We start from the raw sequence: 24,320 nt of genomic DNA, 5'->3' as shown, positions 1-24,320 counted from the left end.
TCCTGATGCACCTCGCCACGAATTCTGTCAGGTCTTCCCACGCCGTGGCCTGTACCACTGCGTCCTTTGATGTTAGAAGCTTCATGGCCGCATCGACGTGGCTGATGTCAGCGTCCACTGCCGCCTCGGGGACACCAAAGAGCCCGTCCCTCCTATCGCCATGAAGGTACGTGTTGGAGGCACGCTTTGGGACGTTGAGGGTGGCTTTGATCAGTGGTCTCAGCGCATTGTCGATCCGGCGCCATTCCCCTTTCTTCCTCTGGGCCGTACGTAGAGAGTACTGCAACGAGGGGTAGAAGAAGCTCTTGAGGGCATCCAGGCGTTGCCACGGTGCAAGGCTTGATGATAGCAGGTCCGTCCCGTACTGGATGCATTGCTCCAGCGAAGCGTCATCTGGGAGAAGCCGAAAGCCCACCGGCTTCCCAAGGAACCTCTTGTGACAGCCGTCCGTCACCACGGGAATGGGGGTGCCATCCACCTCGAAGGTAGTGCTTCTACAGCCAGCCGGTGAGTGCGAGAGGTGCATCGAGTAGCACTTCCGGGGGTTCATCTTCAAACCGAGGCTGGCAGACACCTCGCTCGCAGTGTTGATTTTTGTTTGAAGTGACACCGGGCTCTCGGCGAGGATCATCAGGTCGTCCGCATACGCCAAGATGTCGTGGCAGTCCTCACTTTGCTGGACGGCTCGCAGGACAGGGTCTACGCATATGTTAAACAGGAGCCCGCTCAGTGGGCACCCCTGTCGGACACCTTGGGTTACAGCGAGCTCCTCCGAGGATCCATCTTCTGTGTGGTACGTAGTGGTGGCCCCGTTGTAGAGGTCCTGGACGACCTGTAGGAACTTAGGACCCGCGCCAGCCCGCATGAGGGTGTGCGCTATAACCTCATGAGGGATTGACCCGAATGCGTTGGAGTAGTCCAGCGACATCAGGCATATGTCCTTTGAACTCCTCCTCGCTTTCTGGATGCGTTGTTCCAGCATGTAGTTATTTTCAAATGTCCCGTCGTACTGGAGGAAGCCTTTTTGAGCGGGTGACAGGATTCCGTGGTCGCTCAACCATGAGGTCAGGCGCTTGGAGAGGCAGCCAGCGTACAATTTGTAGATGGTCGGGGTCAGTGCAATCGGTCTCCAGTTACTGACCTGTGCTGGGTCCCCCCCTTTTGGCACGAGTATTGTTCTTGAGCACTTCCAGTCATCCGGGATTCTGCAGCACTTGAGGCACCCATTGAAGATCGCCGTTAGCGCCTTTGCCTCCGGGTCGACCCCCAGCCAGTGCTTGTATGTTATTCTGTCAGCACCAGGGGCAGAGTTCTCGGCGCGCTTCAGGCGGCTCAGCACTTCCGTCGTCGAGAGTGGGGCGACGTCCACTGGCTCAGGCGCGGGGTTCGGGTGGGTGACTCCCTCGAGCAAGGACGCGTCGAACCTTGATGTTGCCTGGAATTTTTCCACGACCTCCTCAATGGGAATGGCACACCTTTCGGACTCCGCCTCGGTTATGATCTTCACCGCGCGACGCCTATTCCTCCTGTAGAGGCGCTGAATGTCGCGGTGGTTTCTGGGATTAACCCCTCTCCTTCCATTCCCACCTGTGGGCGCTGGGAGCTTGACGAACTCCTGGGTGAATGTTGTCAACTCCCGTATGATGCCGAGAGGACCCGCGGCAGAGGTTCAGCAAGCTGAAAGCACTCCGCCCTGTTCCAAAAATAAGTTTAATATCTTGTCCCCATGTAGGAGACGTACCAGATATTAAGCTGATAAGAACAGATACTACACTTTGATCTTAGCCAAAAGGCCGAGAAGCGATAACGGGATAGACGCGAATTAAAATTTGATCACAATTAACTATAATTAATGTCCTGGCTGGGGTCTGTTTTAATAGCGTCGGAAGACTCGATCGTATTTTGAAGACGAGACGACTTCTTGTCGACCAGATGTTGCTTTCAGGTGCGACGTATCCTGGGCTCCCGGGGCGCCGTTCCGTCCGGGTTGCACGTTCGACCGCTAGATGTCGACGCGAGACCAATATCTACTTGCATTCTCGATCTAGAAGGGGGGGGGGGGCACCCAGGAACGGGAGAGACGTCGAGGGGACCCGCGGCAGCATTTCGGAAGCGCACAGCACAACGAGGAAACGACCGGCGTGGACCCGTCCTCACAAGGACGTGGCATCCACGTCGTCTCCTTAATAAAAAACTAAGTCCCAGGGTCGTGCGCCGGGCCTTAATTTTCCGTCGACCGCTTTCAAATCGGTCTATTTCGCCCCGGTAATGTATGATTATTGCGAAATTATGAATAAAACACAGAGTCTACTTGATTTCATGAGGATGGGCCCAACTCGAAGGTAGTGCAATATCGAGAGGACCCGCGGCAGAGGTTCAGCAAGCTGAAAGCACTCCGCCCTGTTCCAAAAATAAGTTTAATATCTTGTCCCCATGTAGGAGACGTACCAGATATTAAGCTGATAAGAACAGATACTACACTTTGATCTTAGCCAAAAGGCCGAGAAGCGATAACGGGATAGACGCGAATTAAAATTTGATCACAATTAACTATAATTAATGTCCTGGCTGGGGTCTGTTTTAATAGCGTCGGAAGACTCGATCGTATTTTGAAGACGAGACGACTTCTTGTCGACCAGATGTTGCTTTCAGGTGCGACGTATCCTGGGCTCCCGGGGCGCCGTTCCGTCCGGGTTGCACGTTCGACCGCTAGATGTCGACGCGAGACCAATATCTACTTGCATTCTCGATCTAGAAGGGGGGGGGGCACCCAGGAACGGGAGAGACGTCGAGGGGACCCGCGGCAGCATTTCGGAAGCGCACAGCACAACGAGGAAACGACCGGCGTGGACCCGTCCTCACAAGGACGTGGCATCCACGTCGTCTCCTTAATAAAAAAAAAAGTCCCAGGGTCGTGCGCCGGGCCTTAATTTTCCGTCGACCGCTTTCAAATCGGTCTATTTCGCCCCGGTAATGTATGATTATTGCGAAATTATGAATAAAACACAGAGTCTACTTGATTTCATGAGGATGGGCCCAACTCGAAGGTAGTGCAATATCGAGAGGACCCGCGGCAGAGGTTCAGCAAGCTGAAAGCACTCCGCCCTGTTCCAAAAATAAGTTTAATATCTTGTCCCCATGTAGGAGACGTACCAGATATTAAGCTGATAAGAACAGATTTAAAAACTATTTATTGAATGCTTCAAGTGAAATTATATACATGGCCCGATATGGGTCTTGATCTCAACCTGTGCTTCAGGGAATGACATTACACTCCTTTGCTTATACATTACTTTCTTCCGATACATGTCAGCGCTTCTCGGTTACATATACGCTCCTCTGCGGTAATTTTACATGGTGTTTCTACACATTTGCGACTTTATATATACATTTCGGTACACTAGATGCGCTTTCGGTGTGATATAAATATTTTACACTATATTACAAACATTTGCGGTACATAACTCTATGCGGCACATACTATACATTATAGGAAATTATATACATTCTCATACGCTCCAGGCATTTTCCATACATTTTGCGGTATATTACATTCGTTTTGCGGTATCTCACATGCATCTTGCTGTACACACCATCTATTCTTCAGCGCTATGCGCCAGAGTTCGCGAGAGTTCATTTTCTATGATAGCATCACGGTCTGGGTTCATCAGCTTCCACGTTGCGCGCGCTTCTCGTCTGGACTCGCGTTTCCGCCGCTGCATCCGTCCGCCCTGTCGGTGAGATCTGCCTAACACCGGTTAGAAATTCTACGTAGGTGTCTCTGGAAGCCCGGATGACGTCCGACACCACCAGCTTCCTCATGAGTGCAGAGTAGGTCCTGGAGCACAACTTGCCGATGGCGCGATCGTTTGCAGGGTCCCAGGAGCCCAGGGCCCCGACTACGACCGCCGCAAATTGCACCCGCTCGTACTTTGTCCGTAGCTGCTGTATGAGTGGCTCATACTTCTCCTCTTTGATCCTTCTTGCTTGCTGGAACGCCTCCTGACCATTCTCAAACGGAATAGTGATGTCGAGCACCATTAGCGAGTTCCCACTCCTTAGGATCAAGTCTGGCCGCAGGTTCGAACCCATAATTGGTCGATTTTCGGAGAGCACGCTCCATCTCCCTTCTGCCGCCTTCTTTATCCGCTCCTTGACCAGGTTGTGCCTTGCTGTATACCTAGCGCTGTAGGACATGCAGTGTCCCAGGACATGAGGTAGCGTCTCCTGCCGGTATCCACACCGCCTGCACCTCTTGGCTTGCTCGTCCCCATCATGCTTATATCCGTTCAGAGGCACCAGGCCCAGCCTCGCCCGGTGGATGAACCTCCACTCCGCGAACCTCGTGAAGTCCCCGGTCTTGTGAAAGTGCGTCGAGGCCTTCGCTTTGGAGAACGAGTGGAATGTCTTCCCCTGATGGTGGAGGTCTGCCAGGCTGCTGGCGTGGTGGTTCCGAAGGCTGGATCTAAGAGTACGGAATACCGCTTTACGATCCGTAATGCTGCTTACGCCAGTTGTCAGAGTCACTTGCTGGTTCTCCTCGAGTTGCCACTGAACGTCGAGGTTCCGCGCTGCCATCCTCGCCCTCGACCAGACTGACGTGGTAGGGTTGGACGTCTGGTGATAGGCGGTGCAGGACAAGAAGTCAGCCGTTTCCTGTAGTGTCGGCTCTCGTCGTATGCAGCATTCGACGTATTCCCGTAGATCGGACCATGCTAGCTCCCTCACGATGTTGTCCTGCGATGTCAGCAACTTGTATGCGGCGTCAACACTCGCGATATCATGGTCCACAGCCACCTCCGGTATCCCAAGAAGACCCCTCTGCGTGTCGCCGTACAGGTAGTGATTACTACCCCTTGGTGGCAGATACAGCGTCTTCTTTGTTTCGGCACGCAGCCTGTCGTCCAGCTTCTTCCAAGCTCCTTTGCTTCTCTGCGCCGTGCGGAGTTGATACTGGAGGGAGGGATAGAAGAATGACTTAAGGGCATCCAGCCGCTGCCATGGCGCGAGTGCGGATGTCATTATGTCGAGCCCGGCGCGCGTGATCCCTTCCATACTGGTGGAGTCCTCGATTATCCGGAAACCGGTGGGCTTCCCCAGGAATTTCCTGTGATCCCCATCGACTAGCACGCTGGTCCGATTTCCTCCAACACTGAACGGTGTGCCTCGACACCCCCGGGGTGCGTGTCCTAGGTGGAGCGAGAAACATTTTGCTGGGTTAAATTTCAGCCCAAGACTATCCGCGAGGCCGACCGCTCTGTCGATATTGGTTTGCAGGGCTGTCGGGTCACTCTCCAGTAGTAGCATGTCGTCCGCATAGGCCAATATCTTGTGCTCGCGATGGCTCCCCTGGACTTCCCGCAAAACCGGGTCAATGGCCATATCAAACAGCAGGCCGCTTAAGGGACATCCCTGACGCACACCCTGTTGTATGGTTATCTCTTCGGATGACTCGCTCTGCGTGATGTAGGTGGTGCGTGCCCCGTTGTACATATCCGATACTAGGCTCACGAACGTCGGGCCCGCACCGCATTTGTTGAGCGCGTTGGTTATGGTTGCGTGCGGGATGGATCCGAACGCGTTCGCCAGGTCGAGGGACATGATGCAGAGGTCTTTCCCAGTTCTCTTGGCCATTTGCATTCTCTGTTCGAGAACGTAATTGTTCTCGAATGCTCCATCGTGGCGGAGGAACCCCTTCTGCATTGGTGACAAGATGGAGTGGTCCTCCAGCCATACCTGAAGGCGCCTCGTTAGACATCCTGCAAATAGCTTGTAAATTGTTTGGTTCAACGAGATTGGTCGCCAATTCCTCGGGTCCGTTTTGTTGCCCCCCTTCGGTATTAAGATCGTCCTTGACTGCTTCCAGCTTGCCGGCACTTGCTTTGCTTTCAGGCAGCCATTAAAAATTGCCGTCAGGGCCTTGGCTTGCGGGTCTACCCCCCTCCAGTGCTGGTACGTGAGGCGATCGCTTCCCGGGGCCGTGTTCTCCGCCCTCTTCAGCCGCTGCAGTACCTCCGTGCTGGAGAAGGGGGAGAGATCGACCTGTTCCGTAGCTGGTTGATAATCGATGCCCTGTAGCGAGCTCGCATCGAACGGTTGGTGCGCGGCGAAGACATCCACGATCTCATTCACTGGGATGGAGCACCTTTCATCTTCTTTCCCAAGCACCAACTTGACGGCACGGCGACGGTTACGCCGGTATAGGCGCTGTATGTCGCGGTGGTTGTTGGCGTTGGCCCGGCGAGTTCCACCATTCATCCCTTCTGCTTCCTCCGGGATCCCCACGTGCCTCCTGGCAAAAGTGACTAGTTCGTCGGCAACAGCGCAGAACTCCGTCCAGGATTCCTGCCGGAAGTCGGTTAGTAGCTCCCGAATTCTCCTTGCGAAGGGTGCTGATGGCTCCTCATTCGCCCTTTGGGGTGTATCGGATGCTTCCTCTTCCTGCCCCGTGAAGGAGGCGATCTCGATTGGGTCAGCCTGCATGTCTTCCCCATTGTCAGCATCGAGGCTGGTACTCATTTCCGGCAACGGGCTAGCCCTAGACCGTTGAGACAAGTCCGGGTCTTCGGCGTTGCTTGGATTCACTAGCGGCGTGGCGTTGCCCCTCGGCCGCTCACCGCGATGCCGGATTTGCGCCCCAGATGGTGTTCGTCTTCCTTCCGGCTGCCGAGGTGAGGTCGCTCTTCGGGTATGCCCCCTAGAACTTGCGTGCTTTTGCCTTCTGTGGTTCCTTAGGCCATTCCTCGTCGCGAACGCCGCATCACACTCCACGCATCGGTGTTGGAGCGCAGCTTCGGTCTGGCTGAGGAGTTGGCGATTCTGTAGGCACGGGTGATTGCCGACACACCTCTTCTTCACCGCTCCTCTGCACGAGCTGCACCAGAATCGCGACGTTGCTATGTCCATGCTGTGATCCGCGAGTAGGTGCCTCAGCAACGATTGCTTCATTGCCGTCCATGTGACGGATTGAAACTTCCTACTGCATCCCTCCACTGGGCAGGCTAGCGGTCTGGGGACTGGGAATGTCATGTGGAACGTGCGGTCGATGATTTCGCAGGCTAGCCCATCCCGCATTGGGCACACTAGCGGCGTCGCTTGCGCACTGTCCGGGACTGGGCCTCGGTCAATTATCACGGCGTCCGTGCCGGGCGGTGACTGCGACGTCCCATGTTGCGACATGCCCCGATCTTCTTCAGCATCTTGCAGACCAGCCGGGGCCCAAGCCGTGTTCGTAGCGTCTCCGGTGGGTGCAGGTGAGGGAGCCTGGTGACGACCCGTGCGGCATGAGTCCAACATTTGCGTCAGTGGGCCGGTGTCAATCGTGGTCCCTGAGGTAGTTGACACCGCTCTGTACACTGTGCCCTGGGTCTCCGGGATCTCCACATGATCCCGTGACGAGGGAGATTCCGGGAGCACCTGGCTTTCGGGCACCTGGCTTTCGGGCACCGGGAGCTGGTTCCGTGCCTGCATCGCTTTCTTTGTTCTGAGAGCCAGTGGGAGTGTGATTCCTTGTGACGCAGCCGTTTGTGTCGCTGCCCTGGACGGGCCTGCCACTACTAGCTCCGGAGACCTGGACGCGGTCTGCTTCCTCTTCTTTTTCTTCTTCTTCCTGGCTGCCCATGAGGTTTGCGTGGACGCGTCACTAGATGAGTAGCTCTTGCTCAAGGAAGAACCGTCCGCAAGGTCAGCGACCTCCGCATTGATTATCAGTGTTGAGCTGTCGAAGTGGTCTCTGGGCAGGCCGGCCCCCGAGCGTTGCTCAGCATTGACTTGATCCCGTTCGTTCTGGATTCGAGCAGTATCCCAGGGCGCCATTTCCAGTGAAGCCGACTCATCTCTCCCGTTTGGGTCAGACTCACCAACCTCGTCCCTGTCTCGGGGGGTCCTTGTCCGATGGGATTCACTCCTATTTGCCAGGGTTCCCCCCGCTGCCCATATATCCTGGCAGCCCTGACCTTCTGGTAGCAGCGTATAGTCGGCGGTGGCGTCTTCTGCTGAAAAGTGGAGCGTGAAGGGGCTGCTCCCTAGTTCCGGTGTCGAGACCTCCACTGGGGGGTTGGATAGCGCTCCTTGCCCGCTTTCATTTTCGGTGTCGGACCCTCTCTGGTGTCTCGGCGAGGAGTCCGGTGAGATGGCGAGGTCATCCTCCAACATCCTGTCCGGTGATGGGGGATCGGAAGAGTCACCGTTGCAGCATTCCAACTCCTCACTAGGGATTTCCGGCGTTCGACTCTCACCCGGTGTGTCACTGTAACAGTTCGTGTCAATCACCAACACGTCAGAGTTGTCCGATGGGTAGTGCTGCTCGTCTCCTGAGAGAACCGGGCCTCCTTCACCTGAAGCTAGAATGCACCTCTCACCGTTCCCGTCGTTGGCCCACATCACGGACGGCGATATACAGCTGCGGTCTGTGTCATCTGCATTCAAGCCGGCACTATACCTCAGCGTTGCACTGCGATCGGCACTTGTCACCTTGGTGCCACTGAACGCAGAGGACGAGTCCCCGTTGCTGCGGGCGCTGGTCGGTGATTGCTCCGGCGAGCTGAACAGCGCGTAGGAGTGAAGGAACTTGTCCCGTTCCTCCAAATCACTGTCTTCCAACACCACTCGGCGGGCCGACCCGGGCGAGTGCGTGCCCCTATCCGGCGTCTGACATACCCTCCCGCTTCTCAGGTTTCTCGGCATATTAGGTGTTGCCAACGATTATTGAGGCTTGAGCGTCTCACTTAGTAGGCTTCCTCTTTTTCTGACACGGTTTGCCACGATGTTAGTTGTTAGACTTGTTAGCAGATGGAGACCGTTAGTAGAGAGAGACTCGATGTTACCTACTTGCAGGTGATCTTTGAGATGAGTTGAGGCTGTGAGTAGATGCTCCTGAGTAGCTCGGCACACCCCACGCACGACCCGATCGGCGGCATATGCCCGTGACCAGGGCAGGGGAGATAGAGTGGGTCTTAAGGACCCCATGAGACCCATTGGTTGGGGTTGGAGAGCTTTAAGAGACTCCGTTAGGACCGTGGAACCTTTAAGAGGGACCTTGATACCAATGGGGAGGACCTTTAGGAGGTCCTAACTAGCCCGGGGGGGGGGGGTGAGCCCTTAAGGGACTCTTAAAAAACCCGGGGGGGAAGATCCCACTAGTCCCCTTGGGAGCTCCAATTCTCGGTGGACAGACCTCGCCGAACTCTGGAGCTAGTGTCAAACGTTCACCAACTCCACAGTCCGGCGACCTCTGCCCGCCGAGGGGAGCCCTGAAGAGGCCACGCGAAGCCCAGGAGTGTGAGACCTTGAAGAGGCCTCACGGTAACCCACCCAGAGGGAGGGGACCTTTAAGAGGTCCCACGTGAGCCAAACCCACAGGGAAAGAGAACCTTTACGAGGTCTCGCGAGAACCCAGGGAGAGTTGAGACCTTTACTAGGTCTCGCTAGAGAGGGCGGTGGGACACTTTAAGAGGTCCCGAGAGACAGAAGTTGAGGACCTTTAAGAGGCCTCGTGAAAGGGAGGGGAGGGAGGGAACCATGAGTGGGCATCATGCATAGACCCGAATTCCTCAAGCGACCCCGAGAGGTCATCCCGACGAACCCGAGCTATGGATGTGGGGCAGCCCCGCGAGGGAAAGGTGTCAAGTCAGTCCGCCAGGCGTAGCCAAAGCTCCGAGGCTGACCCGAACACTGCCACACCACCGATTGGCTAACAGGCACTTCCGCTGACCGCACGCCCAAGGCCCAGCCATATAATGAGGCGAGGGTCCAAGGACGACGGCTAGGCTGAAATGCCTGAGATGTGACAGGTGCCTTTCCCGGGATCACGACGAGGAGGAGACGAGGAAGAAGAGAGAGCAGGGGTGGTCACGAGTCATCAACCGCCAACCAGGTCATGCTTCGGGCACGCCGTTGCCTTCCTTTAGCCAGCCATCATCGAGGAACAGGAACCAGCTTCTTCACCAACTTGAGAGGACCCGCGGCAGCTCTTCTGGTGGGCGTGGCTCGTTGAGTACCTGCAGTAGCACCTTCACACTCCACTGGTTGAAAGCTCTCCTCCTGGCAAGATCCTTGGCAAGATCACTTACTACACTTTGATCTTAGCCAAAAGGCCGAGAAGCGATCAACTACACTTTGATCTTAGCCAAAAGGCCGAGAAGCGATAACGGGATAGACGCGAATTAAAATTTGATCACAATTAACTATAATTAATGTCCTGGCTGGGGTCTGTTTTAATAGCGTCGGAAGACTCGATCGTATTTTGAAGACGAGACGACTTCTTGTCGACCAGATGTTGCTTTCAGGTGCGACGTATCCTGGGCTCCCGGGGCGCCGTTCCGTCCGGGTTGCACGTTCGACCGCTAGATGTCGACGCGAGACCAATATCTACTTGCATTCTCGATCTAGAAGGGGGGGGGGGGGCACCCAGGAACGGGAGAGACGTCGAGGGGACCCGCGGCAGCATTTCGGAAGCGCACAGCACAACGAGGAAACGACCGGCGTGGACCCGTCCTCACAAGGACGTGGCATCCACGTCGTCTCCTTAATAAAAAACTAAGTCCCAGGGTCGTGCGCCGGGCCTTAATTTTCCGTCGACCGCTTTCAAATCGGTCTATTTCGCCCCGGTAATGTATGATTATTGCGAAATTATGAATAAAACACAGAGTCTACTTGATTTCATGAGGATGGGCCCAACTCGAAGGTAGTGCAATATCGAGAGGACCCGCGGCAGAGGTTCAGCAAGCTGAAAGCACTCCGCCCTGTTCCAAAAATAAGTTTAATATCTTGTCCCCATGTAGGAGACGTACCAGATATTAAGCTGATAAGAACAGATACTACACTTTGATCTTAGCCAAAAGGCCGAGAAGCGATAACGGGATAGACGCGAATTAAAATTTGATCACAATTAACTATAATTAATGTCCTGGCTGGGGTCTGTTTTAATAGCGTCGGAAGACTCGATCGTATTTTGAAGACGAGACGACTTCTTGTCGACCAGATGTTGCTTTCAGGTGCGACGTATCCTGGGCTCCCGGGGCGCCGTTCCGTCCGGGTTGCACGTTCGACCGCTAGATGTCGACGCGAGACCAATATCTACTTGCATTCTCGATCTAGAAGGGGGGGGGGGGGCACCCAGGAACGGGAGAGACGTCGAGGGGACCCGCGGCAGCATTTCGGAAGCGCACAGCACAACGAGGAAACGACCGGCGTGGACCCGTCCTCACAAGGACGTGGCATCCACGTCGTCTCCTTAATAAAAAACTAAGTCCCAGGGTCGTGCGCCGGGCCTTAATTTTCCGTCGACCGCTTTCAAATCGGTCTATTTCGCCCCGGTAATGTATGATTATTGCGAAATTATGAATAAAACACAGAGTCTACTTGATTTCATGAGGATGGGCCCAACTCGAAGGTAGTGCAATATCGAGAGGACCCGCGGCAGAGGTTCAGCAAGCTGAAAGCACTCCGCCCTGTTCCAAAAATAAGTTTAATATCTTGTCCCCATGTAGGAGACGTACCAGATATTAAGCTGATAAGAACAGATACTACACTTTGATCTTAGCCAAAAGGCCGAGAAGCGATAACGGGATAGACGCGAATTAAAATTTGATCACAATTAACTATAATTAATGTCCTGGCTGGGGTCTGTTTTAATAGCGTCGGAAGACTCGATCGTATTTTGAAGACGAGACGACTTCTTGTCGACCAGATGTTGCTTTCAGGTGCGACGTATCCTGGGCTCCCGGGGCGCCGTTCCGTCCGGGTTGCACGTTCGACCGCTAGATGTCGACGCGAGACCAATATCTACTTGCATTCTCGATCTAGAAGGGGGGGGGGGGGCACCCAGGAACGGGAGAGACGTCGAGGGGACCCGCGGCAGCATTTCGGAAGCGCACAGCACAACGAGGAAACGACCGGCGTGGACCCGTCCTCACAAGGACGTGGCATCCACGTCGTCTCCTTAATAAAAAAAAAAGTCCCAGGGTCGTGCGCCGGGCCTTAATTTTCCGTCGACCGCTTTCAAATCGGTCTATTTCGCCCCGGTAATGTATGATTATTGCGAAATTATGAATAAAACACAGAGTCTACTTGATTTCATGAGGATGGGCCCAACTCGAAGGTAGTGCAATATCGAGAGGACCCGCGGCAGAGGTTCAGCAAGCTGAAAGCACTCCGCCCTGTTCCAAAAATAAGTTTAATATCTTGTCCCCATGTAGGAGACGTACCAGATATTAAGCTGATAAGAACAGATTTGAAAAAGCTTTTATTCATGTTTAAAGAGTTGGTTTCCATGGCCCACTATGGGACTTATATCTTCCTTTACAAGGGAATTTGATATCATCCAAGTTAGAACTACATATGTATTGCTTGCAGAACATGTACTGAATGGTGCATAGGAATGGGGATATTTACATGAGGGGGTTTATGATACAATCTATACAAGTGCGGTTGGCATTCTTAGCGCGGGCAGGTTGAAACAATGGTGCGATACAACAATGGGACATTGGTACATGAGACAGGGTTCCGATTACAAAAGTGCGAGAACAATAGTGCGGAAACATGATTGCGGATACATTCATACGAGCACAGGATTCATGGAAACATAGGTGCGGTTACAAAACTTTCGAATACATTATATCGGACATGTTAGTACGGGTACGAGGTTACAAATATATAAGAAGGGGTACATTAGTGCGGGTACAAGGTTACAGATATATTAGAAGGGATACATTAATTCAGGACAATGCGTGCGGTTACACTCCATTTCTTCGTTTTCCGTATATACACACTTCTTCATTCATGATCTTGGGCCGTGTCGCTGTTGTCCTCGCCCGTGCGTCTGGACTTGAGATGATGCTTGCTGCAGAGTTCTTCCATTAGCTTGTCGGATCCCGGAGATGAACTCGATGTATATGTCCCTCGTCGCCGCTATGGTGTCGCTCACCACCAGTTTCCTCATGAGCGTTGCGTATTGACGGGAGCACAGACGAGAGATCACTCTGTCGTTGGAGGGGTCCCAGGACCCAAGCGCACCCACGACGATCGTTCCAAACCGGACATCTGAGTACCGTTCTTTCATCAGGTTCACAAGAGGACGGTATTTTTCCTCTTTCGCTTGTCGTGCGATCGCGAACGCCTCCGGGCCGTTTTCGAATGGGACCGTAATGTCCAGCACGAACACCGAGTCATCCTTCTTGAGGACGAGGTCCGGGCGGAGCGTGGAGCCCATTACTGGACGGTTCTCCGCCAGGACCTCCCACCTGCCACTCGCTGCCTTCTTTATCCTCTCTACGATGTTGTTATGCCTAGCAGTGTATAGTGGGCTGTAGGCCATGCAATGGTCCACCACATGTGGGAGCGTCTCCTGCCTGTAGCCGCACTTTCGGCATCTCATCTCTGCCGGGTCTCCCCCGTGTTTATATCCGTTCAGGGGCACCAACCCGAGACGCGCTCGATGAATGAATCTCCAGTCGGCAAACCTGGTGAAATCTCCTTCCCGATGGAAATGGGTAGACAGCTTCGACTTCGAGAAATTGTGACACGTCTTCCCCTGGTGCGGCATGGACTTCAGGTCCGCAGAATGTTGCTTCCTCCGGAGACCACGGAGCGTCCGGAATACTGATCTCCTGTCCGTGATGGTTATCTCCCCTGCCCTTATCGCGACCTGGTGTGACTCCGTCAGCTCCCATACTAGGCCGATGTGCGTTGCAGCCATCCTGGCTCTCGACCAGACAGACGTAGTGGGGTGAGAAGTGTGCCTTGCCCCGGTTCTCGAGAGGAACTCATTCACTTCGTCTATCGATACTTCCGGTTTCCTGATGCAGGAGGAGACAAAGTCGTACAGGTCCGCCCAGGCCATGTCTCGGACAACCTGATCCTTCGATGTTAGCAACTTGACCGCCGCATCAATATGCCCTATGTCCGCATCATTCGCGGCCTCGGGGATCCCAAACAGCCCGTCCTTGGTGTCGCCGTGCAGGTACGTGTTGCTTGCACGTTTCGGTAGGTACAGCGTGTCCTTTATGAGGGGTCTCAGCTCCTCGTCGATGCGCTTCCAGCTTCCCTTGGTCCTTTGGGCCGTTCGTATTAAGTATTGGATAGTGGGGAAGAAGAAGGTCTTGAGAGCGTCGATTCTCTGCCATGGGGCAAGACTTGATGTCATAATGTCCCTTCCGCGCTGGATGCATTCTTCCAACGAGCTCTCGTCAGGCAGTATCCGGAAGCCGACGGGTTTTCCCAGAAAGTTCTTATGGCTCCCATCTGCTAGTGATTGTGTGGGATTTCCGTTGACGAGGAAGGTTGTGTTCCTACACCCGACCGGCGCGCTTCCTAGGTGCAGTGAAAAACATTTGCTCGGGTTGATTTTAAGCCCGAGTTTGGAGGCGACTTCACTTGCAGTGTCGATCCGTTGCTGGAGTATGCCTGGGTCCTTGGCCATCAGTAACACGTCATCTGCGTAGGCAAGCGCGTTATGGACGTCACCGTCTCCCTGGACTGATCGTAGTACCGGGTCCACCGCCATGTTAAAGAGCAGCCCACTAAGTGGGCAACCCTGGCGGACTCCCTGCGTCGTGACCAGCGCTTCGGAGGAGCCCTCTTCCGTATGGTACGATGTTGCTGCCCCTCGGTACAGGTCTTCTGTGATTTTGATGAATCTTTCCCCTGCACCTGCCTTCCGTAGGGTGTGTTTGATGGTGGCATGGGGGATGGAGCCAAACGCGTTTGCGAAGTCTAGTGACATAATGCATATGTCCTCGGTGGCCCTCCTTGCTTTCTGCACTCGCTGCTCTAGGATGAAATTGTTTTCGAAGGCGCCATCGTACCCTAAGAACCCCTTCTGGGACGGAGACAATATTTCATTCTCTTCCAGCCATAGTGAGAGTCTTTTGCTGAGGCAACCTGTGAACAATTTATAGATAGTCGGAGTAAGGGCTATGGGCCTCCAGTTCTCTATTGCGTTCGGGTCACCGCCCTTCGGCACCAAGATTGTCCTGGACTGCTTCCATTCTTCTGGAATTTTGCCTAACTTCAAGCACCCATTGAATATGACGGTTAGTGCACTTGCCTCTGGGTCAACTCCTAACCAATGTTTATACGTCAATCGATCCGGACCAGGCGCAGAGTTTTCAGCTCTTTTCAGCCTGCCTAGCACCTCAGTAGTTGAAAAAGGAGCCAGATCGACCGGTGTCGAAGCAGGGCAGGGGTGGCCAACGTCCGCCATCGGGGACGCGTCAAAGGAGGTTTGGGCATGAAACTTCGCCACTACTTCTCCCACTGGAATAGCGCACCTGCTTGCCTCCTCCCCCAAGATGGCCTTTACGGCGCGGCGGCGGTTCCTTCGGTACAGCCGCTGAATTTGCCTGTGGTTGAGAGGGTCTACCCTTCTTCTCGCACCGCTTTCCGATGGAGCCGGCAGCTGCACAAACTCCTGGGCAAACGACGTCAGCTCCTGTATCACCTCACAGAAGTTCGGCCACGTATCTTCTTCGAGATTGGAGAGCAATTCCCTCAGTCGGGACACGAAGGGTCTTGATGGCGAGCTATCGCCCTGCGGGTCTACGGTGGCGGGACCGGGTGGTAGAGGGAGCTCCAGATCTTCGGTCGCTATTTCACCTCTCACGAGATCTGCGCCTTCTTCTGAGGGCACAGCTGACGCTCCAATGGTTGATTGCGAGCCTGGTTGTGTTGACCGCGCTGGGGATGTGCTCTGGGGTCCAGGCGATGCCGCCTGTTCCCTCGATGCGTCGTGCTGGTTGAACACCCTGCTTGGGGGACCGTCTTCCAATGGCCTCAGATTGCGCACTTGATGCCTGGCTCGCCAGTGGTTGCGTGCTCCTCGTTTGGACGGGAAGGTCTCTCGACAGACTGTGCAAGGGTATCTCAACGGGGCTGCGTCGGCTATCAATATGGGCCGCGAGCGAAAGCACCGGTGGTTCTTCACCCGTTTTGTTTCCAGGCGCGAACTACACAGACGACACCAGAACACTGCTGATGCCACGTCCACCCTGTGGTCGGCCAGCAGATGGCGGAGCAGCGACTGCTTCATGGCTGTCCACTTCTCGGATTTGAACTGCCTGGTGCAGTGGTCTTCCGTGCATGGCAGGGGACACGATAACGGAAAGATGATGTGGAGTTCCGACTCGACTCTCTGGCACTGCCTGTTGAGGTCCACCAGACTGTGTGTCGGCGAGGGGTTGGTCTGCTGCTCCGGGCTCGGTGAGATCCGATGTGTCCCAGCGGCCACTAGCGGCGGGCAGTCTGGTGTCGGCAAGAGGGCTGGCCTTCTGTTCAGCCTTGCTTCTTCGGTCAGTTGCGTCGGCCCCATTGCCGCTGCTAGTGCTTGAGACACTGGCATGGCGTGGTTGTTTGTGTCCCTGTGGGGCTGCGACTCCGGGATCTCGATGTCCGTGAGGTGGGCATCAATCGCCGGCGGGGGGTCACTGGACGACGAAGAGTCGGGACCTTCTTGATCGACGCTCGTGTTATCGCCTGGTAGCGCTGCCCATGTCCGGATTGCGACCTTGGTCCTTCGGGCTAGCGGCAAGGCTGTGACTTGTGACAATGGTTGGATGTCCCGCCTTGTGGAGGGCCCTGCTACCTCAAGTGTAGGTTGGGGTTGCCGGTGTTCTGGCGTCTTGTTTTTCTTTCTCTTCTTCTTCCGTTTGCGGGTCCTGGTCGTCTGCGTGGCAGCGTCTCTGGATGTTGATGACCCACTGTTCTCTGTCGTGTGGAGTGACAGAGAGCTCTCATTCGACGACTGGAAGAGAGATCTTTGCGTCCTGGGAGGGGCTGTTGCGTTGATCAGCCAGTCATCCAGTCCCACGTCTATCATCAGCCGATCCGGGGAGGGGGTTCCGGAGGCACTGTCATCTTCCTGGGGCCTCGGCACTGTCACTTCAGGCGACAGCAATTCCTCTCTGGCTGTTGGTGCTGGGGAGGTCATCATCATCGTCTCTGTTGGGTTGGCTCCGGTGGACAGGGGGGTCTCATTGCCTGGTTGTTCCAGCGAGGCTTGAAGTGATGAGATGCTCCGTCTGAGTGACTGCCCTGCCGGTGCAGGGCTGAGTTCGCCAGCTGGGAGTCTCTGCGTGCTGCCTGCTTCGCTGAACGTGTGCTGCGGGCTTTGTTGGGCGATGTCACTGCTGAGCGTCGCGTCCTCCACCGGCGGTGGGGTTGGTGCTTGGGCTCCCGGGTCTGCGTCCGGGGTCAAGACCGGCCGCGCTGGCTGGGGAACACTTGGTTGACTGTCGATTCTTGCCACGTCCGTTGGGTCCCGTAGCGGCGACACGCTAAGTCTGGGCAGCTGTCCAGCTGGTGACGAGCTGAGAGCACCGGAGTGGCTCCCTGGCGGGCTGCTCGTTCCACTAGGGCTGGGAGGCGAGTCCTGTTGGGTAGGCTGACTGTCTTGCGTTGTGACTGTCGCTTGATGCACTGCTGGCGGGGTGCCTCCTGCGGTGTTGTTCGGGGACAGCACGCGCATTGCTGCACGGAGCGATGCTTGCAATGACGATAGGGTCAGTCTTGCAAACTGCCCTGCCCCTTGGGAGCCCGAGGCGGTGGAGCTGCGTCCCGGTGCGTGCTCTGTGTTTCTGGGGGTGGTTGGCACTGCGCGCTGAGCCATGTCACTTGTTGCTAGGTCTGCTCTAGTGTTGTTGCCGGGACACTCTTCCTCATTGGAGAATCCAACTGCTGTAGAGGCGTCCAGGTCGTTCGCCCCACTGAGTCTCATCATCAGTGTTGGGTGCAGCGGTGTTTGATCGGGGTCGGTGGTGTCGTTCAAGGGCTGCAAGGCGTCGATGGACATGATGCTTGCGTCCAGCTCCCATGTGGCGTCCGTCATTGGTGGCACGGACAGGTGAGCCTCCACACTCTCTTCATCACCCCCTTGGGTAGGAGGGTTGTTCTCAGTGACCGGGCGTGGAGCGTCGTAGTCTCCGCTCGACCATTCTGTTGAAGACGATCTCGATTGGCTGGGTGACCTCGATGCACTGCGTGGCGACATGCTAGGCGTTGTCACTTCCCCGTCGGTGGCTGTTCGTGTCACTCGCTGAGCCGACCCAGGTGTCGGTATACTTCGACCGTTCCTCAGTCGTCTGGGCATGTTGGTGTGGTCGCGCCTCGGGGTCAGTTCATTGATGTATTCTTCCCGTATTTGTTGTTCCTTGTGGATCACGTGCACTTGGACTAGACGCACCCTACACATGACCCATTATGCGGCGGCTGCCCGTGACCAGGGCAGGGGAGATAGAGGGGGTCTTAAGGACCCCACGAGACCCATTGGTGGGGGTTGGAGAGCTTTAGGAGACTCCGTACGGGCTGTGGAACCTTTAAGAGGGACCCTGATACCAATGGGGAGGACCTTTAGGAGGTCCTACCTAGCCCGGGGGGGGTGAGCCCTTAAGGGACTCTTAAAAACCCGGGGGGGAAGATCCCACTAGTCCCCTTGGGAGCTCTACCTCTCGGTGGGCCGACCCCGCCAAACCCTGGAGCTAATAAAAGTTCACCAACTCCACAACTTGGCGGACTCTGCCCGACGAGGGGAGCCCTGAAGAGGCCGCGCGAAGTCCCGGGAGTGTGAGACCTTGAAGAGGTCTCACGCTAACCAACCCAGGGGGAAGAGACCTTTAAGAGGTCCCGCGTGAACCAAACCCACAGTCAAAGAGAACCTTTAGGAGGTCTCGCGAGAACCCAGGGAGAGTTGAGACCTTTAATAGGTCCCGCTAGACCAGGGGGTGGGACACTTTAAGAGGTCCCGAGAGAAAGAAGTTGAGGACCCTTAAGAGGCCTCGAGAAAGGGAGGGGCGGGAGGGAAACACGAGTGGGCATCATGCATAGACCCGAATTCATCAAGCGACCCCGAGAGGTCATCCTGACGAACCCGAGTTATGGATGTGGGGCAGCCCCGCGAGGGAAAGGTGTCAAGTCAGTCCGCCAGGCGTAGCCAAAGCTCCGAGGCTGACCCGAACACTGCCACACCACCGATTGGCTAACAGGCACTTCCGCTGACCGCACGCCCAAGGCCCAGCCATATAATGAGGCGAGGGTCCAAGGACGACGGCTAGGCTGAAATGCCTGAGATGTGACAGATGCCTTTCCCGGGATCACGACGAGGAGTGGAGGAAGAAGAGAGCAGGGGTGGTCACGAGTCATCAACCGCCAACCAGGTCATGTTTCAGGCACGCCTTCGTCTTCCTTTAGCCAGCCATCATCTTTAAGCAGGAACCGGACTTCAGAGGACCCGCGTCAGCTCTTCGGATGGGCGTGGCTCGTCGATTCTTCACTGGAACACCGTCGAACTCGGCTGGTGGTTAGTTCTCCTCCTGGCAAGATCCTTGGCAAGATCACTTACTACACTTTGATCTTAGCCAAAAGGCCGAGAAGCGATAACGGGATAGACGCGAATTAAAATTTGATCACAATTAACTATAATTAATGTCCTGGCTGGGGTCTGTTTTAATAGCGTCGGAAGACTCGATCGTATTTTGAAGACGAGACGACTTCTTGTCGACCAGATGTTGCTTTCAGGTGCGACGTATCCTGGGCTCCCGGGGCGCCGTTCCGTCCGGGTTGCACGTTCGACCGCTAGATGTCGACGCGAGACCAATATCTACTTGCATTCTCGATCTAGAAGGGGGGGGGGGGGCACCCAGGAACGGGAGAGACGTCGAGGGGACCCGCGGCAGCATTTCGGAAGCGCACAGCACAACGAGGAAACGACCGGCGTGGACCCGTCCTCACAAGGACGTGGCATCCACGTCGTCTCCTTAATAAAAAACTAAGTCCCAGGGTCGTGCGCCGGGCCTTAATTTTCCGTCGACCGCTTTCAAATCGGTCTATTTCGCCCCGGTAATGTATGATTATTGCGAAATTATGAATAAAACACAGAGTCTACTTGATTTCATGAGGATGGGCCCAACTCGAAGGTAGTGCAATATCGAGAGGACCCGCGGCAGAGGTTCAGCAAGCTGAAAGCACTCCGCCCTGTTCCAAAAATAAGTTTAATATCTTGTCCCCATGTAGGAGACGTACCAGATATTAAGCTGATAAGAACAGATACTACACTTTGATCTTAGCCAAAAGGCCGAGAAGCGATAACGGGATAGACGCGAATTAAAATTTGATCACAATTAACTATAATTAATGTCCTGGCTGGGGTCTGTTTTAATAGCGTCGGAAGACTCGATCGTATTTTGAAGACGAGACGACTTCTTGTCGACCAGATGTTGCTTTCAGGTGCGACGTATCCTGGGCTCCCGGGGCGCCGTTCCGTCCGGGTTGCACGTTCGACCGCTAGATGTCGACGCGAGACCAATATCTACTTGCATTCTCGATCTAGAAGGGGGGGGGGGGCACCCAGGAACGGGAGAGACGTCGAGGGGACCCGCGGCAGCATTTCGGAAGCGCACAGCACAACGAGGAAACGACCGGCGTGGACCCGTCCTCACAAGGACGTGGCATCCACGTCGTCTCCTTAATAAAAAACTAAGTCCCAGGGTCGTGCGCCGGGCCTTAATTTTCCGTCGACCGCTTTCAAATCGGTCTATTTCGCCCCGGTAATGTATGATTATTGCGAAATTATGAATAAAACACAGAGTCTACTTGATTTCATGAGGATGGGCCCAACTCGAAGGTAGTGCAATATCGAGAGGACCCGCGGCAGAGGTTCAGCAAGCTGAAAGCACTCCGCCCTGTTCCAAAAATAAGTTTAATATCTTGTCCCCATGTAGGAGACGTACCAGATATTAAGCTGATAAGAACAGATTTAAAAACTATTTATTGAATGCTTCAAGTGAAATTATATACATGGCCCGATATGGGTCTTGATCTCAACCTGTGCTTCAGGGAATGACATTACACTCCTTTGCTTATACATTACTTTCTTCCGATACATGTCAGCGCTTCTCGGTTACATATACGCTCCTCTGCGGTAATTTTACATGGTGTTTCTACACATTTGCGACTTTATATATACATTTCGGTACACTAGATGCGCTTTCGGTGTGATATAAATATTTTACACTATATTACAAACATTTGCGGTACATAACTCTATGCGGCACATACTATACATTATAGGAAATTATATACATTCTCATACGCTCCAGGCATTTTCCATACATTTTGCGGTATATTACATTCGTTTTGCGGTATCTCACATGCATCTTGCTGTACACACCATCTATTCTTCAGCGCTATGCGCCAGAGTTCGCGAGAGTTCATTTTCTATGATAGCATCACGGTCTGGGTTCATCAGCTTCCACGTTGCGCGCGCTTCTCGTCTGGACTCGCGTTTCCGCCGCTGCATCCGTCCGCCCTGTCGGTGAGATCTGCCTAACACCGGTTAGAAATTCTACGTAGGTGTCTCTGGAAGCCCGGATGACGTCCGACACCACCAGCTTCCTCATGAGTGCAGAGTAGGTCCTGGAGCACAACTTGCCGATGGCGCGATCGTTTGCAGGGTCCCAGGAGCCCAGGGCCCCGACTACGACCGCCGCAAATTGCACCCGCTCGTACTTTGTCCGTAGCTGCTGTATGAGTGGCTCATACTTCTCCTCTTTGATCCTTCTTGCTTGCTGGAACGCCTCCTGACCATTCTCAAACGGAATAGTGATGTCGAGCACCATTAGCGAGTTCCCACTCCTTAGGATCAAGTCTGGCCGCAGGTTCGAACCCATAATTGGTCGATTTTCGGAGAGCACGCTCCATCTCCCTTCTGCCGCCTTCTTTATCCGCTCCACGACCAGGTTGTGCCTTGCTGTATACCTAGCGCTGTAGGACATGCAGTGTCCCAGGACATGAGGTAGCGTCTCCTGCCGGTATCCACACCGCCTGCACCTCTTGGCTTGCTCGTCCCCATCATGCTTATATCCGTTCAGAGGCACCAGGCCCAGCCTCGCCCGGTGGATGAACCTCCACTCCGCGAACCTCGTGAAGTCCCCGGTCTTGTGAAAGTGCGTCGAGGCCTTCGCTTTGGAGAACGAGTGGAATGTCTTCCCCTGATGGTGGAGGTCTGCCAGGCTGCTGGCGTGGTGGTTCCGAAGGCTGGATCTAAGAGTACGGAATACCGCTTTACGATCCGTAATGCTGCTTACGCCAGTTGTCAGAGTCACTTGCTGGTTCTCCTCGAGTTGCCACTGAACGTCGAGGTTCCGCGCTGCCATCCTCGCCCTCGACCAGACTGACGTGGTAGGGTTGGACGTCTGGTGATAGGCGGTGCAGGACAAGAAGTCAGCCGTTTCCTGTAGTGTCGGCTCTCGTCGTATGCAGCATTCGACGTATTCCCGTAGATCGGACCATGCTAGCTCCCTCACGATGTTGTCCTGCGATGTCAGCAACTTGTATGCGGCGTCAACACTCGCGATATCATGGTCCACAGCCACCTCCGGTATCCCAAGAAGACCCCTCTGCGTGTCGCCGTACAGGTAGTGATTACTACCCCTTGGTGGCAGATACAGCGTCTTCTTTGTTTCGGCACGCAGCCTGTCGTCCAGCTTCTTCCAAGCTCCTTTGCTTCTCTGCGCCGTGCGGAGTTGATACTGGAGGGAGGGATAGAAGAATGACTTAAGGGCATCCAGCCGCTGCCATGGCGCGAGTGCGGATGTCATTATGTCGAGCCCGGCGCGCGTGATCCCTTCCATACTGGTGGAGTCCTCGATTATCCGGAAACCGGTGGGCTTCCCCAGGAATTTCCTGTGATCCCCATCGACTAGCACGCTGGTCCGATTTCCTCCAACACTGAACGGTGTGCCTCGACACCCCCGGGGTGCGTGTCCTAGGTGGAGCGAGAAACATTTTGCTGGGTTAAATTTCAGCCCAAGACTATCCGCGAGGCCGACCGCTCTGTCGATATTGGTTTGCAGGGCTGTCGGGTCACTCTCCAGTAGTAGCATGTCGTCCGCATAGGCCAATATCTTGTGCTCGCGATGGCTCCCCTGGACTTCCCGCAAAACCGGGTCAATGGCCATATCAAACAGCAGGCCGCTTAAGGGACATCCCTGACGCACACCCTGTTGTATGGTTATCTCTTCGGATGACTCGCTCTGCGTGATGTAGGTGGTGCGTGCCCCGTTGTACATATCCGATACTAGGCTCACGAACGTCGGGCCCGCACCGCATTTGTTGAGCGCGTTGGTTATGGTTGCGTGCGGGATGGATCCGAACGCGTTCGCCAGGTCGAGGGACATGATGCAGAGGTCTTTCCCAGTTCTCTTGGCCATTTGCATTCTCTGTTCGAGAACGTAATTGTTCTCGAATGCTCCATCGTGGCGGAGGAACCCCTTCTGCATTGGTGACAAGATGGAGTGGTCCTCCAGCCATACCTGAAGGCGCCTCGTTAGACATCCTGCAAATAGCTTGTAAATTGTTTGGTTCAACGAGATTGGTCGCCAATTCCTCGGGTCCGTTTTGTTGCCCCCCTTCGGTATTAAGATCGTCCTTGACTGCTTCCAGCTTGCCGGCACTTGCTTTGCTTTCAGGCAGCCATTAAAAATTGCCGTCAGGGCCTTGGCTTGCGGGTCTACCCCCCTCCAGTGCTGGTACGTGAGGCGATCGCTTCCCGGGGCCGTGTTCTCCGCCCTCTTCAGCCGCTGCAGTACCTCCGTGCTGGAGAAGGGGGAGAGATCGACCTGTTCCGTAGCTGGTTGATAATCGATGCCCTGTAGCGAGCTCGCATCGAACGGTTGGTGCGCGGCGAAGACATCCACGATCTCATTCACTGGGATGGAGCACCTTTCATCTTCTTTCCCAAGCACCAACTTGACGGCACGGCGACGGTTACGCCGGTATAGGCGCTGTATGTCGCGGTGGTTGTTGGCGTTGGCCCGGCGAGTTCCACCATTCATCCCTTCTGCTTCCTCCGGGATCCCCACGTGCCTCCTGGCAAAAGTGACTAGTTCGTCGGCAACAGCGCAGAACTCCGTCCAGGATTCCTGCCGGAAGTCGGTTAGTAGCTCCCGAATTCTCCTTGCGAAGGGTGCTGATGGCTCCTCATTCGCCCTTTGGGGTGTATCGGATGCTTCCTCTTCCTGCCCCGTGAAGGAGGCGATCTCGATTGGGTCAGCCTGCATGTCTTCCCCATTGTCAGCATCGAGGCTGGTACTCATTTCCGGCAACGGGCTAGCCCTAGACCGTTGAGACAAGTCCGGGTCTTCGGCGTTGCTTGGATTCACTAGCGGCGTGGCGTTGCCCCTCGGCCGCTCACCGCGATGCCGGATTTGCGCCCCAGATGGTGTTCGTCTTCCTTCCGGCTGCCGAGGTGAGGTCGCTCTTCGGGTATGCCCCCTAGAACTTGCGTGCTTTTGCCTTCTGTGGTTCCTTAGGCCATTCCTCGTCGCGAACGC

At 54.9% G+C, this 24,320-nt stretch overlaps 7 non-coding genes and 1 pseudogene across 7 annotated transcripts; all 8 read right to left on the bottom strand.

Moving 5' to 3' along the window:
* Positions 1–1,618: 1,618 nt before the first annotated feature.
* LOC149071400 (U2 spliceosomal RNA) lies at positions 1,619–1,805 on the bottom strand. The gene has a single exon (XR_016194900.1). It is a non-coding gene; the product is annotated as a U2 spliceosomal RNA (small nuclear RNA).
* A 515-nt stretch (positions 1,806–2,320) lies between these two features.
* On the bottom strand, positions 2,321–2,512 carry LOC149071399 (U2 spliceosomal RNA). The gene has a single exon (XR_016194831.1). It is a non-coding gene; the product is annotated as a U2 spliceosomal RNA (small nuclear RNA).
* A 513-nt stretch (positions 2,513–3,025) lies between these two features.
* On the bottom strand, positions 3,026–3,211 carry LOC149071398 (U2 spliceosomal RNA). Its single transcript, XR_016194928.1, has one exon. It is a non-coding gene; the product is annotated as a U2 spliceosomal RNA (small nuclear RNA).
* Positions 3,212–10,662: 7,451 nt separating this feature from the next.
* LOC149071397 (U2 spliceosomal RNA) lies at positions 10,663–10,854 on the bottom strand. Its single transcript, XR_016194829.1, has one exon. It is a non-coding gene; the product is annotated as a U2 spliceosomal RNA (small nuclear RNA).
* Positions 10,855–11,370: 516 nt separating this feature from the next.
* On the bottom strand, positions 11,371–11,562 carry LOC149071396 (U2 spliceosomal RNA). Its single transcript, XR_016194828.1, has one exon. It is a non-coding gene; the product is annotated as a U2 spliceosomal RNA (small nuclear RNA).
* A 516-nt stretch (positions 11,563–12,078) lies between these two features.
* LOC149071395 (U2 spliceosomal RNA) lies at positions 12,079–12,245 on the bottom strand (annotated as a pseudogene).
* Positions 12,246–19,882: 7,637 nt separating this feature from the next.
* On the bottom strand, positions 19,883–20,074 carry LOC149071394 (U2 spliceosomal RNA). Its single transcript, XR_016194827.1, has one exon. It is a non-coding gene; the product is annotated as a U2 spliceosomal RNA (small nuclear RNA).
* Positions 20,075–20,589: 515 nt separating this feature from the next.
* Positions 20,590–20,775, bottom strand: LOC149071393 (U2 spliceosomal RNA). Its single transcript, XR_016194927.1, has one exon. It is a non-coding gene; the product is annotated as a U2 spliceosomal RNA (small nuclear RNA).
* Between the last annotated feature and the right edge of the window lie 3,545 nt (positions 20,776–24,320).

This window comes from Pholcus phalangioides, unplaced genomic scaffold (genome assembly GCF_987345545.1).
Source record: "Pholcus phalangioides strain wild (caught in Gottingen) unplaced genomic scaffold, Ppha-v1.0 ptg000019l_1, whole genome shotgun sequence".
Classification (NCBI taxonomy): domain Eukaryota; kingdom Metazoa; phylum Arthropoda; class Arachnida; order Araneae; family Pholcidae; genus Pholcus; species Pholcus phalangioides.
Note: the sequence above shows the minus strand (reverse complement) of the source record. Positions and strands in the feature narration are given on the sequence as shown.